At 41.3% G+C, this 11,833-nt stretch overlaps 1 protein-coding gene across 9 annotated transcripts in view; it reads left to right on the top strand.

The window, feature by feature from the left end:
* TRPM3 (transient receptor potential cation channel subfamily M member 3) overlaps positions 1-11,833 on the top strand; it is a 600,384-nt gene that overhangs the window by 501,616 nt on the left and 86,935 nt on the right. The window lies entirely within an intron of this gene.

Genomic DNA, 11,833 nt, shown 5'->3' with positions numbered 1-11,833 from the left:
GTGTAGATGCTGAAGCAAAGGCTGGGACCTAGGGTTCAACAATTCCTAATCTAGAACTACAAATGAGCATGGATGCTAAAGCCCTAGGTTAACAAATCCAGGGTCTGCAAACTCAAATTCTACTAGCTCTGGTCTTACATTGCAATGTAGACATACCCACAGATCCTTGGTGACAAGTAACATAGAAATGCACATACATGAATGCTGGTAAAGGTTAAATGTTGTTACTACTACCAAGGACATTTTATGGCTGAAGTAAAACCCCTGAGTATTTCAAGTGACATCTTTTTAAAATGCTGAGAGTGCCTTAGCTGAGTGAGTGGCACCACTGTAATATTACTCAGTTATAAAAAGAGTTCATGTAAGGAAGAAATTACAGATAGTAGGCACTGGTTTGCATCCACTAAGGTGACATTGGGGAATGGGCGGGCGGCTTGTACGGTGGCGGCGGTGTCATGCTCTGGGCCGCACCAGGGGCGGCCTTGTCTGGATCCTCTGTGCCAGAGACCACAGGAGGTGGGGTGCACATCGAGCCCCACTACCGGCAATTCCCGGGGCTGACCCGCCGGCAGGTGATCCATGGCAAACTCCTCAGTGGCTTCACGTGGTTCTGGATCCTGTGGCACTTCTGGCACAACCTGGACGCGGTGCTGGGTCACTTTCCTTACCCAGATGCTTTGCAATGAACAGATGAGGAATTGGGGATCCCTCCCGATGATGAAGAATAGATTTACAGCTCCAGCTACCAATGTGTCCTGTGGTGGGATCTCTGAAGAAGTTGAGGCTTTGGCTCCTGTATAACTGTTTCAGCAAATCCACATTGTAAATAAAAACTCAAGTTACAAGCTAAAAAAAAGAGAAAAGAAAAAAAAAAAGAAGAAACTGATTTGTGAATCCCAGGAGCACGTTTCCAAGTTAAGGAGCCACAGGAAGAGATTTAATTAGTCTCTTGCCAAAGGGAAACAAGAGAATCCCATCTCTATTTGACATCCATGAATAATGAAACATTTTTTTCTCCTCTTGCCTGTCATGTTTTCATTTACTTTAGTGGCAACCATTGCGCTGCTATAATGAAGACTGGAGCTAGGTTCCCATTATGATCCCCCTTATTTTCATTGTGTATAATCTGACAATAAAAGTTCATTCCAAACTGACACTTGGCACACAAAGTGGTTGTGCCATTTGTTATTCTAACATTAACAAATCAGTGCATCATGCTGGAATACTGTGGCACAATGAGCTGAGTTCAGAACAGAGGTTCACTCTGCACTGATTTTACTGGCTGTGTGTTGGCTTTTCTCTCAACCAGAGATGGATCCAAACTTTTCCAAAATTCAGAAATGTAAAGATCTAGGGTACTGGTCTCTCGTGTTGTGAAGTTCACATTCATACCCAGATCCAAATTTTTCCATAGATCTGGGATTTAGGTGCAGTCCATCTGTTATTTATATAACTCAGATGCCAGTAAAGTGGGTTTTAGCCCACAAAAGCTTATGCCCAAATAAATTTGTTAGTCTCTAAGGTGCCGCAAGGACTCCTTATTGTTTTTGCTGATACAGACTGACAGCTACCACTCTGAAACCTGAGTGATGTAGCTCATTCTTTTCCATTCACACCATGGAAAAAGTCTAATTTCTTTCCTTCATAATTGTTGCAAGAATGGTGATCATTGTCTTTGGAGATTTCCATTTTGTCAGACCAAGAAGGAAATCTTTCTTGGTAGGATAGATTACAAAATTAAATGGTACAAGCTATGATGCAGGTAGCTGCCATCACGGAAAAGCTGAAGGAGTATCAAATGAGATAGCTGGGTCATTTGAGACAATGAGCTGTGGGATATGTTTCAGATAGAACAAGAGCTAATAGTGATGGGACAAGAAGACCCAGAAAGATCGTAGATGGAAATGAAGAAGGGTGTTGTCAGCTTGGAAAACATACTTGACAAAAAACATTTGGAAATGAAGAACAAGAGCTACCAACTCCAATTGATGTAACTAGGTGAAGAAGAAAATCTATCTAGTTTCAGCCACACTAACAGCATTTCTAGGACAGATACTAGCAATGACCTGACCCTGTGAGGTGCTGAGCACAATCTGCTCCCAGTGAAGCAGGGACCAGACTTATTGAGTTTACTGCCTAATTAGACACTATTCACAAACACAATTTTCAGCTCGTTAGCACATGTCAGAAATGTCATTTATTTTATCTTTATTATTTTTTGGTCAATGAGCTTTTACTGCTTCATGAACCTATTGTATCTTTTTCCTCCCTCTGGCACTTTCCCAAATGGTTGAAATATGTATTTAGTTATAGTTGTTTTTAAAAAATCAGCTTTCAAGACCAAATTAATGAATAATTTATCTCAGCTAAAATTCTTGATAGCTGATGACATTTTTTTGTACTGGAGCAGGAAGAGGAGGTGCCATATTTATGAACAGTAAAATCTGATTTTCTGGAGGATTATGGCTGCTCTGTTGAGCATATAATTTGGCAATGAAGATCTGAAGAGGGAAAGTAGCTATTCTAGGCAGCTAGTGATTTACTGGTTGCTAGAACAACTGGTCTGTAGTCTATAAAAACATTCAGTGCGATTTCCAACATGAAATTAATTGATTTTAAATTAATCTTCTGCATCTAATGTGAGGGAACTAATCTGCGAGGTGATGAGCACTTCAACTCTAACTTTAATGCAAGTTGAGGGTGCTCAGCACTTTGCAGAAATTAGATCTTAGGTACAGGCATATAGCTAAATCTATCCCCACCCAGGGAAACATTGAAGCATGTGCCCAAGTCCCATTGATTTCAATGAGATTTATTGCCTGTTCCTGCCGCCCTTACTCACATAAGCAGGTCTTCCTTACACCAGTGGCCATACTGAATTCAATAAGACTATTCTAATAAGTAAGGACTACCTGCGTAAATAAGGGGTGCAGGATCTGCCTAATGGTGGTTCTCAATATGTTTTATTTCCTGCCAGTCTTATTTGGTTCTTTTTTCTTCTGGAGACGCGCTTATTTTACTTGTTCAAAATTGTAGGCTACTTGTAGGTCTGTGCCTGTTTTCATTAAAGTCAATTCGGCTGTGCCATAGACTTCACTGAGGGCAGAATTAGAATACTAGGTCTTTAAGAAACAGTTTGTTGCAATTTTACTTATTTTCATTTCATAAATTCTGATAAGTTTTGTGAATGGAACAATGTGCACTGAAAAAAGAAAAAAGCAGTCATTCAGTTTGCAAGGTAATCATTGTAGTATTTTTATTACAGCAGTTGCTTTGCAACTTGAAAAAAGGGAGAGGGGAGAGAGATTCCCATAAGCAAAAGGTACAAGAATGTTAACCTGCAGTATAAGTTAGGGTATGAAATTATGATGGTTTCATGAACCTCTGTTACCCAATCCCATTACTGCTGCCCCACGATTAATATGTAAAGACCAATAAAAGATAATCCTTGTTAACTCAAGAAACTTTGAAGTGCTAAGTAAAATCTCTGGCCCATTAACTACATTCAATATGATATGCATTGCTCATACATTTAGTTCAAATGAAGTTAGCTCATAATAAGTGGGTTTGATCTTGTAGAAACCATGTTCTTTTTTTCCCCACAAACTCAGTGACAAAAATTACAGTTGAGAAAATTAAACCGTTTCTGTTGCCACTTACAGTACAGATTTGCAAATACACCCTGTGTCTCTTGTAGTGTTAGCAAACATTTCAGGAGAGACCACTTTCTATTACTTATCTTGTTTATCTGTAACTTCAATAATGAAAACTTAGGCAAACTGGTACTGTGTGTGTGGGTGGGGGGGGGGGACATTTTACATGAGGTGATGCAGAAACTGGCCCATTATTGAAACTATAAATCTGGGAGGGTTTGGAACATTGTCCAGTTTATATGGTGTGTTCATTGTTTATACATGTGCCCAGGCATCTTAAATAATTATTCCAGACACCTTCTCTTTATCTCTTCCAGCTCCCTCATGAAAACGTACTGTTTCAAGCAATCCCTTCTTCTCCTTTCCTCTACTTATCAGTAATCCTCTCATCCTCATCATCTCTGTCCTGATCTGTTTTCCTGTGTTTGTCTTTCTTATGTAGACTATAAGCTCTTTAGGGCAGGTAATATCTCTTATCTATAGCCCCATGCTGCACCTGCACAAAGCCCTATTGTTTATTACTTATTATTTGTATTGCAATAGCATCTAATCATGAACCAGGCCCCTGTTACACTAGGCATTGTACAAACACTTTAGGCAGGGCTGTGCATGGACACAGCAATCTATTCCCATGCGCTGTGCTGCTAGAATGAGACCAGTGTTTGGAAAGTGCAAAGTAAATTTCAACACTACAAATATATTATAATTATTAACTGGTCTTTTCCAATTGCTAACTGATCAGTAGTTCAAAGGACTGCTAACCAGCTTGGAAGGTAATAATTCATAACTATGTTTGGTGATATGTTCCTGCCTCAGCCAGTCTGATTTCATTATCAATCAAAATATAGAATATATACACAGACACATTTTGTAATGCAAAATAATCTGCATACCCATGTAATACAAGGGTTTGTTGGTGATATTTTAAAAAGCAAGCGCAGAGTTTGAAGTTTATGGCAGAGCAAGGGAATTTAATTTGGCTCTCCCGAGTGTCAGGATAGTGCCCTAACAACTGAACCCTCCATCCTCTCCTGCTTCTGAAGCTAGTGCTTTCAGTTTCAGTTAAAAGCAGACACATAGCTGCTGACTCCGTCAATTTCAAAGCAGTGCATGGGATGAATGCAGACAAAATTATTTAAAATAATGAATAATATATCTTCAGTACCTACAGCTATAGGCATTTACTTAGAGTCTTACTCCCTTAAAGCACCAGAACTTCAATTCTAGATCTCTTTGGTTAGCCCTTAATCCTGCTCTTGGCTTCCATATTTAAATCCTGCTCCAAAACCAATCCAATTTTACAGTTCTTTAACAGGTGTGGGAAAGAGACATTATGGGCCAAGACTCTTCCAATGAAAGCCCAGTGTGGAGCTAACTTGCTTGACTTGTTTTTACAAGCACATATAAAAAAAATTTCTTGCTCAAGATTGGTCAGCAAATGTACCACAGACCCAGAGTGAGGTAACAATAGGAGCATATTTATTCGGGTATAACCCACACAGAAATGAACTACTCAAGAATATGCTGCCAGAGGGTGGCATACAAGACGATCATAGAGAGCTCGGGTTCTAAAAGATACAGTATCTCAAACAGTACACAAATGGGCCATCACTACAACAAAGTCTTGGCAACTGAACCTAAATATCTCCATCCATGGAAGAGAGGCCCATTGCTTCATTGTCCTCTGAACCCTTTCCAAAGAATGCAACAGCCTAACAGGGCAATAATTTCTGTTCACACTTTCTCCTGTAAATAAATTCTATAGAAGGCTTGTTCCAAACATGTCCTGGAAGCAATGCCTGACTTTTCTAGAATAAGTGGAACAGTGTGTGAGAACTGTAGCCTCCTAGTCTCTTTGGGGTTAGTAATCTGCAATATGTCTGTTCTAAACCCATCAAAATTTCTGTTATTTAGAATTCAGACTAGCTTCCAAGAGGTAAAGCTTCAATATTTTATTCACTATGCCACTCAATTCCCATTTTACCGTTAACCTATTTAAGTCACTTTTTGTTTGTAGAAAAACCTGAGAAGGAAGCTTGATTTTGTATATAGTCAGGGCATCTGAAGAACACACTTTCTCTCTAAACCATAAGAAATAATGGATGTTCCTTCAGCATTTTAAAAATTAAACAAGATCATATTTGTTTGACATTCTGTCCCTGAGTCAATGTGATGAAAGAGGTCAGGAATTACTGTGCAGTTTTAAATGACTATTAGTGTCTCTTCACCTAAACACGCTTTACTTCCCCAGCTCTCCTTATACAATTTCTGAAATTCCTAGCTCTCTGTGGAAGCACATTCCTTGTGTTTGTATTCATAAACTGCTGATGTAAAAACATGGCTTAAAGAATAGGAGATGGAGTCAGGATGTCTAGAGTCTATTCCTCTGCTATGCCACTCCCTTGCTATGTGACCTTGAGCAGGTTACTCAACATGTGTGTTTACCTTTTCTCCTCTATTTAAAAAAAAAAAAGAGAGAGAGAGAGAGAACGCTATGTACAACCTCACAAAGAAATTGAGACCTAATTCATTAAGGTTGGTAAAATGCTCTGAGATCCTTGCATGGAAGGATACAAGTGCAAAGGATTGCTGTAGGTGTTATTTTCACCACCATCTGTTTGTCCATATGTGCTAGTCAAAAGGCTGGTAGCATTGAAGGAGTTAAAATGAGAAATATAAATTTTGGTGATCTAAATTTGGATACAAATGTGTTCGATTGAAGTGCTTGATGGCAGAAATATAAGTTCCAGAAACAGAGATGTAGTTGCAGGAGTGTTTCTCACACACCCAGTCATAGGGTTGTTGACATATCTGTAACTGTATTGATCCACAGACAAAATCCTCCAATTACAGAGGAGAACAAAGCAAACAGTCACACTTTTGTATATTTCAGAATTTTGACTAGATCTGTATGTGTTGTGCTTTGAAGAACCATTGCCCTACATACATGAATTAGGACTTTTTTGTCATTGTTTGTGCTTCTGTTTTTCTCCACATCATCAGATGACACACAAAAACTTTCAGATCAAGGAAGAATATGCACAGAGTTCTCATGCTATCAGGTAGAGGGAGAAATTGTAAATTCAGAACTTTTACAACTAATGTTCTAACATACTCCCCTTGCTCCTCAGCCCCTTGTCCACCCCTCCTCTTTTGACCTCCAAGCCTGGATCATTTCACTCACCAAAAATGGCCACTGACTTGATCTGATTTTCCCTAAACACTTTGCTCTTTCCATTGCTAAATTCTCCTAATCTGACCACCATCTTGTCTTCTCCAGCATCACCCACTCAGCATGTTAATCTGAGCTGTACCTCTGTCTCAGACAGTTTTTTACCCCAGTTGCATAGGATTATTAATTGCCACAATTCTTTGTATATAGCTGACCACCTTAAATGGCTTGCTTAATTAAACTGATTCTGCTCTAAGTGTCAGGGGAATAATCAGGCAGAATTAGCTGAATTATAAATGCTAAGACATATTGGAGAGATTTGACTATTCTGTAGAACCTGTTCTAGCATGAGAAACGTAAGAGTTTCAGAACATATAAATAATCCTGCCTGCTCCACTGCTAACAGTGCTGACTTTTCTTTCAGATGTATGTAACTATACGACAATGACATACAGTTCATGTGTTGACGAGAGGTGACAGAAGGCACTGGCAATATATTCAAAGACAGAGGGAACAGAAACATCATTTTAAATTAACGTTGGCTCACTGTACATTTCCCCCATCCCCAATAGCCATACTAAAATGATGGTGGAAAAATATGACCTCTGTCCAAAAGGATGAATAACCTGCCGTGCCTTAATATGTGGTATATGATTACAACCCATAGACGGAGTACTACCGGCTGCTCGCCTGTGCTTGTCACTGCTACTGCAGTTTAGCCTGTATCCTCAGCTGTCCCTAGGTCTGACAGCAGGCACAATAAATCCGAGACGTAAAGAATAAATTTGCTCCTGTGCTTCTGGGCTCTCCAGAGAGACAGAGTAAAATGCTTTTCTGTGTGCTGCTCAGATGTTATCATTTCCTCTCTTTTCAAATTGACACCACCTAGAAGTCTGAGTTGATTTCAGTCCTTCCCTCTCCTCATTGGGTAGCTGTGATTTACCACATAGCAAAAAAAAGAGTTAAAATATATATTGTAAAAATTGGGCTGCACTGCCACGCTGGGGACACCCATTCATTCCCAAGCTCCTCTCGCTAGCAGGTGCCGCAGGCATAGCGGAAGTATGCACTCAGGTGCTGCGGGGAAGCAGCACTTTGCTTTGTTCTTGAGCCACTCCTAGGGTTGCTAGCAGCCCAGGTTGTCCTAGGATCTTCCTTCTTTTGAGGTAGCGGTCCCAGGAAATCTGTAAGGGTGCTCGGTAAACACTGCCAGCTGTCCAGTTTTACGGTCCCAGGATCATCCCAGGTGTCCCATTTGTGTGTTTTGTATCTCGGAGGCGGCAATCCTAGCCACCCCTGTGACAGGTGTATGGAATAGTTACAACAGGTTCCAGAAGTCCCGAAGGAAGGTCACTGCGATGTGGTTAGGGAAGGGATTAAATGAGTCGGTGGCCCAAAGAACCTTTGTTTCTTAACATTTACTAACAACAAATCTAGTCTCAGTCCATGCTCCTGAGATGCAGAAGTTGGTATAGGGCTGTGGCTGCTACACCTAAGTACTGCTGTTTCTGCTCCCTCTAGAGATGAAATACACTCCACCCACACCAACCGTGAACTTTCATGTTCTGGCGGTGTATGGAGCAGCTGGGGAAGGGGGGATTAGGCTGGAATAGTGGCTGCGCTCCCTCTGTGCCAATTGTACAAGGTACTGGGGCTAGTGGACCCACATAAACATGGCTCTATAGTGCATGCCCTTGCCTTTCCCCACTATGAGCTTCTGCTCTATGCTATACAGAGTCTGTCCAGACACTTTTATGCAGCTGTTAATGCGTCTCCTGCAGCTGTTTGCAGCACATGATATTCAAGCACTGTGTGATTTCATTTTTAATCTAAATTATTAATCGGGATGCATCTACTATGTTATTAACCAATTGTAGTTGGTAAAATAATACACTCATTTGGCTGTGAGAATAATATTTTTATAAATATTTCCCCCGTCATACTGTTTAAATATGAATATATAGCACTATAGTAAATGAAACAATGAAGTCACACTACTGTGGCTCTTTTGGGTAATGCTGATTGCTAATTTAGCTCCTGAACCACTGAGTTCAGAGTACCATAGCCCTAAGGTATAGCATATCTTAAGAAAGGATGTGCCTATATTGAGCAACAAAATGTTTGCATCAAAAACATGAGAAATTTATCTGCAAGTTTTCCTTGAGAAAATACCCATTTTGTTGACATTTCACATAAAGTAAAATTGTGTGACGAAACATTCCCTCCCTACAACATACATTTGTTGTGTGTATATATATATATATATATATGTAACAAAAATTATCAGTTTGGAGTGCTTTTTGTTATGTAATTTGCTAGTGTTCTATAGAAAAAATCCAAAATATTCCAGCAACACTGTTGTAAACTGAAATGTTTTCGACACTTAACACAAATTTTCAAAACCATACTATGCAACTCTGGTCTGTGTGCCTTGCACACAGGGACTGCAAAACAGCAAGTATGTGTTGTACACACACACACACACACACACAATCTGGGAAATGCTGTATATTTAACTCCTGATGTAGCATATATTCTTTTGGGGATGTAAATCATTTTTGAATGTTCACTATTTGCCAAGATGCCCTCAGCTAAAACAAAACAACCTACTGTATTTTGCAGAATTGCAATGCAGAATCACAGTGAAGGCTGCTAAGCAGTGGGGCACATCATATTAGATAAAACCTACCATGATGAGGCAGAACCACACAGAGAAGGGGAAGAAAAAGGGAATCAGTCAAGGAAGAAAGGGATTTTCACTAGGGAGAAAAGAGTGCTGATTTTAAATGATTGCTTTGGCAAAGAATTCTGGAGTCAGGGCAGGTTTTTTTTTCTTAATTGCTTTCTATCCTGCCCCTTCCTGTCTGTCCCCTTTTTACTTGGTTTCTACCTGCCTTGCCTGAAAATGAGTTTACTACCCTGCTGGACTGTAATCACAGCTGGCAAGTATCACAGTGTGCTGTGATCATTGTGCTTGCAGTGACAGTCTGGCTTGGCTCAGTGACTTCCCAGCACTTTTTCCTCGGAAGGATTAGAACCCAGCTAGCTGTCTCTAGAGGTTAATCCTGGTCACATTAACGTGTATTCAGTAAAATCCACACTAGGGGAGAAAGGGACCTTCGCAGGACTTTTCTTTTCCTAATATTTTTAGGGGTGAACCCTGGTCCATGTACATGGCAGGTTTTGTGGGAGCAAAGAGGGGAGAATCCTGTCTGGCACTGCATTTATTCTCTGGCTGCTATTGTGTGTCCTTCCCCGTCAAGCTCATATAGGCATTTGGCGAGTGGATCCACACTGTATGACTTCCCATTGTCTGCCCCTTCTCCTGCCCCGTGGCAGTGTGAAAGGAGCCCTGCAGAACTGTGTTCCGTGCTGCACACGGGACCTTTTCCTCACCCAAAGAACGTTACTGTTGATCCTACACAATGAGAGGGACTCTGCTTTCATAGAGACTGGATATTTATTCCTTCACTAAAGTCAAATATGCATCATCTGGACTGAAAATACATATTTTGCTCTTTACATAGAAAAAAACAACAAGGATGCAGCAAGGGGACTATGCATAGAGCTAGACTCAGCAAGCATCCAGGTGCACATTACTGCTGCTTTTGCAGCATGTTAGTGCCACCCATCGTTGGAAATGGGGAGGCTTTGCTCCTGTTTCCAGGTGTCAGATAGGATTTGGTCCAGAAACTCTAACTGCATTATTGAGCAACCCTCCTCTTAAGACATTTTTCTCAAATGGGCTATTTGCTTTTGTGAAGACAAGAAAAAATGATTTAAAAAAAAGAAAACAAATCCTCCCTCACTTAACAAAGGCTTGTGCTGTGATTGTAACTTGCACTTGTTCTGTAGCAGACCTCGTGCCTCAACCTAGTGCCTGGAAGAGTCATGGCATGTGTAAACGGGTCAACTCACCCCTGCCACGCCTCCTGCTGGTTGGTCTCGGAATTTCCCACAGTCCAGCCCTGGAGCGCCCTCGGCAGGCTGGTGATCCCCCTGTTCACAGGCCCCCGTGTCCCTCCCTGAACCCGGTGCCCCTTTCACTATAATTGGGTCTCCCCCCTCCCAGGGGAACCCCCACCCTACTATCCCCACTTTGCCTCAGTAGTGGCCACTGACAGTCATGGTCTAGCCCCACACCCTGGGGCAGACTGCAGTATCAGCCCACTCATCACAGGCAATAGGGGTTTGGACCTGCTGCTTTATCCTACCCCTGGGCTGCCCTCTGCAACTCCCAGTACCTGTGGCCCTTTGCTAGGCTGCAGCCTGGGGCTTTCCAGGCTGGAGCTTCCCTAGCTCCTCAGCCTGTTCCCAGACCTGCTTCACTCAGGTATCTAGCCTCCAGCTAAGCAGCCAAGCCCATCCCTCTCTGAAGGCAGAGAGAGACTGTCTGCTCCTGGCTTCCCTGCCTTCTTATAATCCCTGTTCAGTTTGGGGCGTGGCCTCCAGCTGCAGCCACTTCCCTAGTCAGCTCAGCCAAAAGCCCCTTCCCAGGGCTGTTTTAAAGCCCCACCAGGCGGGAGCGGATAGCCACTCCGCTACAGCATGTCAATAAACAGTATCAGCATTTCCAGAAGATGGAAGCAGCAGCAACAACAACAAAAGACAGCAACAATCATTTTTTCTTTAAAAGAACTCAGGTTAACAGAGATCCAAACAGCCAGCTGCAAATGAAAATAATGTGGCTCAATCTAGAGGAAAAATGAAGATTATTTTTTTTCTCTTTCTACCAGAAAAAGAACATGATTTTTCAGGGCCAAAAGAAACAATTGAGTAGATAAAACAGACGTTTTCTCTCTAATAACGTTTCAACCATGCTTGGGAGAATGGAAAACTGTTTAAAGATGAGGATCAAGCCAGGTCAGCATAATGTGAAATCCTGAGTCTAGACTAGTAATTCGCTTTTTCCAGTTAGCAGATGAATGGCAATACCAGTCTGTACAATATTGTACATCTTTCCCTTCTTTCCTCTTAAGAAATTAAAAATAATGCAGTCTTAAGTACA

This window comes from Mauremys reevesii, linkage group 6, assembly GCF_016161935.1.
Source record: "Mauremys reevesii isolate NIE-2019 linkage group 6, ASM1616193v1, whole genome shotgun sequence".
Lineage (NCBI taxonomy): Eukaryota > Metazoa > Chordata > Testudines > Geoemydidae > Mauremys > Mauremys reevesii.
Note: the sequence above shows the minus strand (reverse complement) of the source record. Positions and strands in the feature narration are given on the sequence as shown.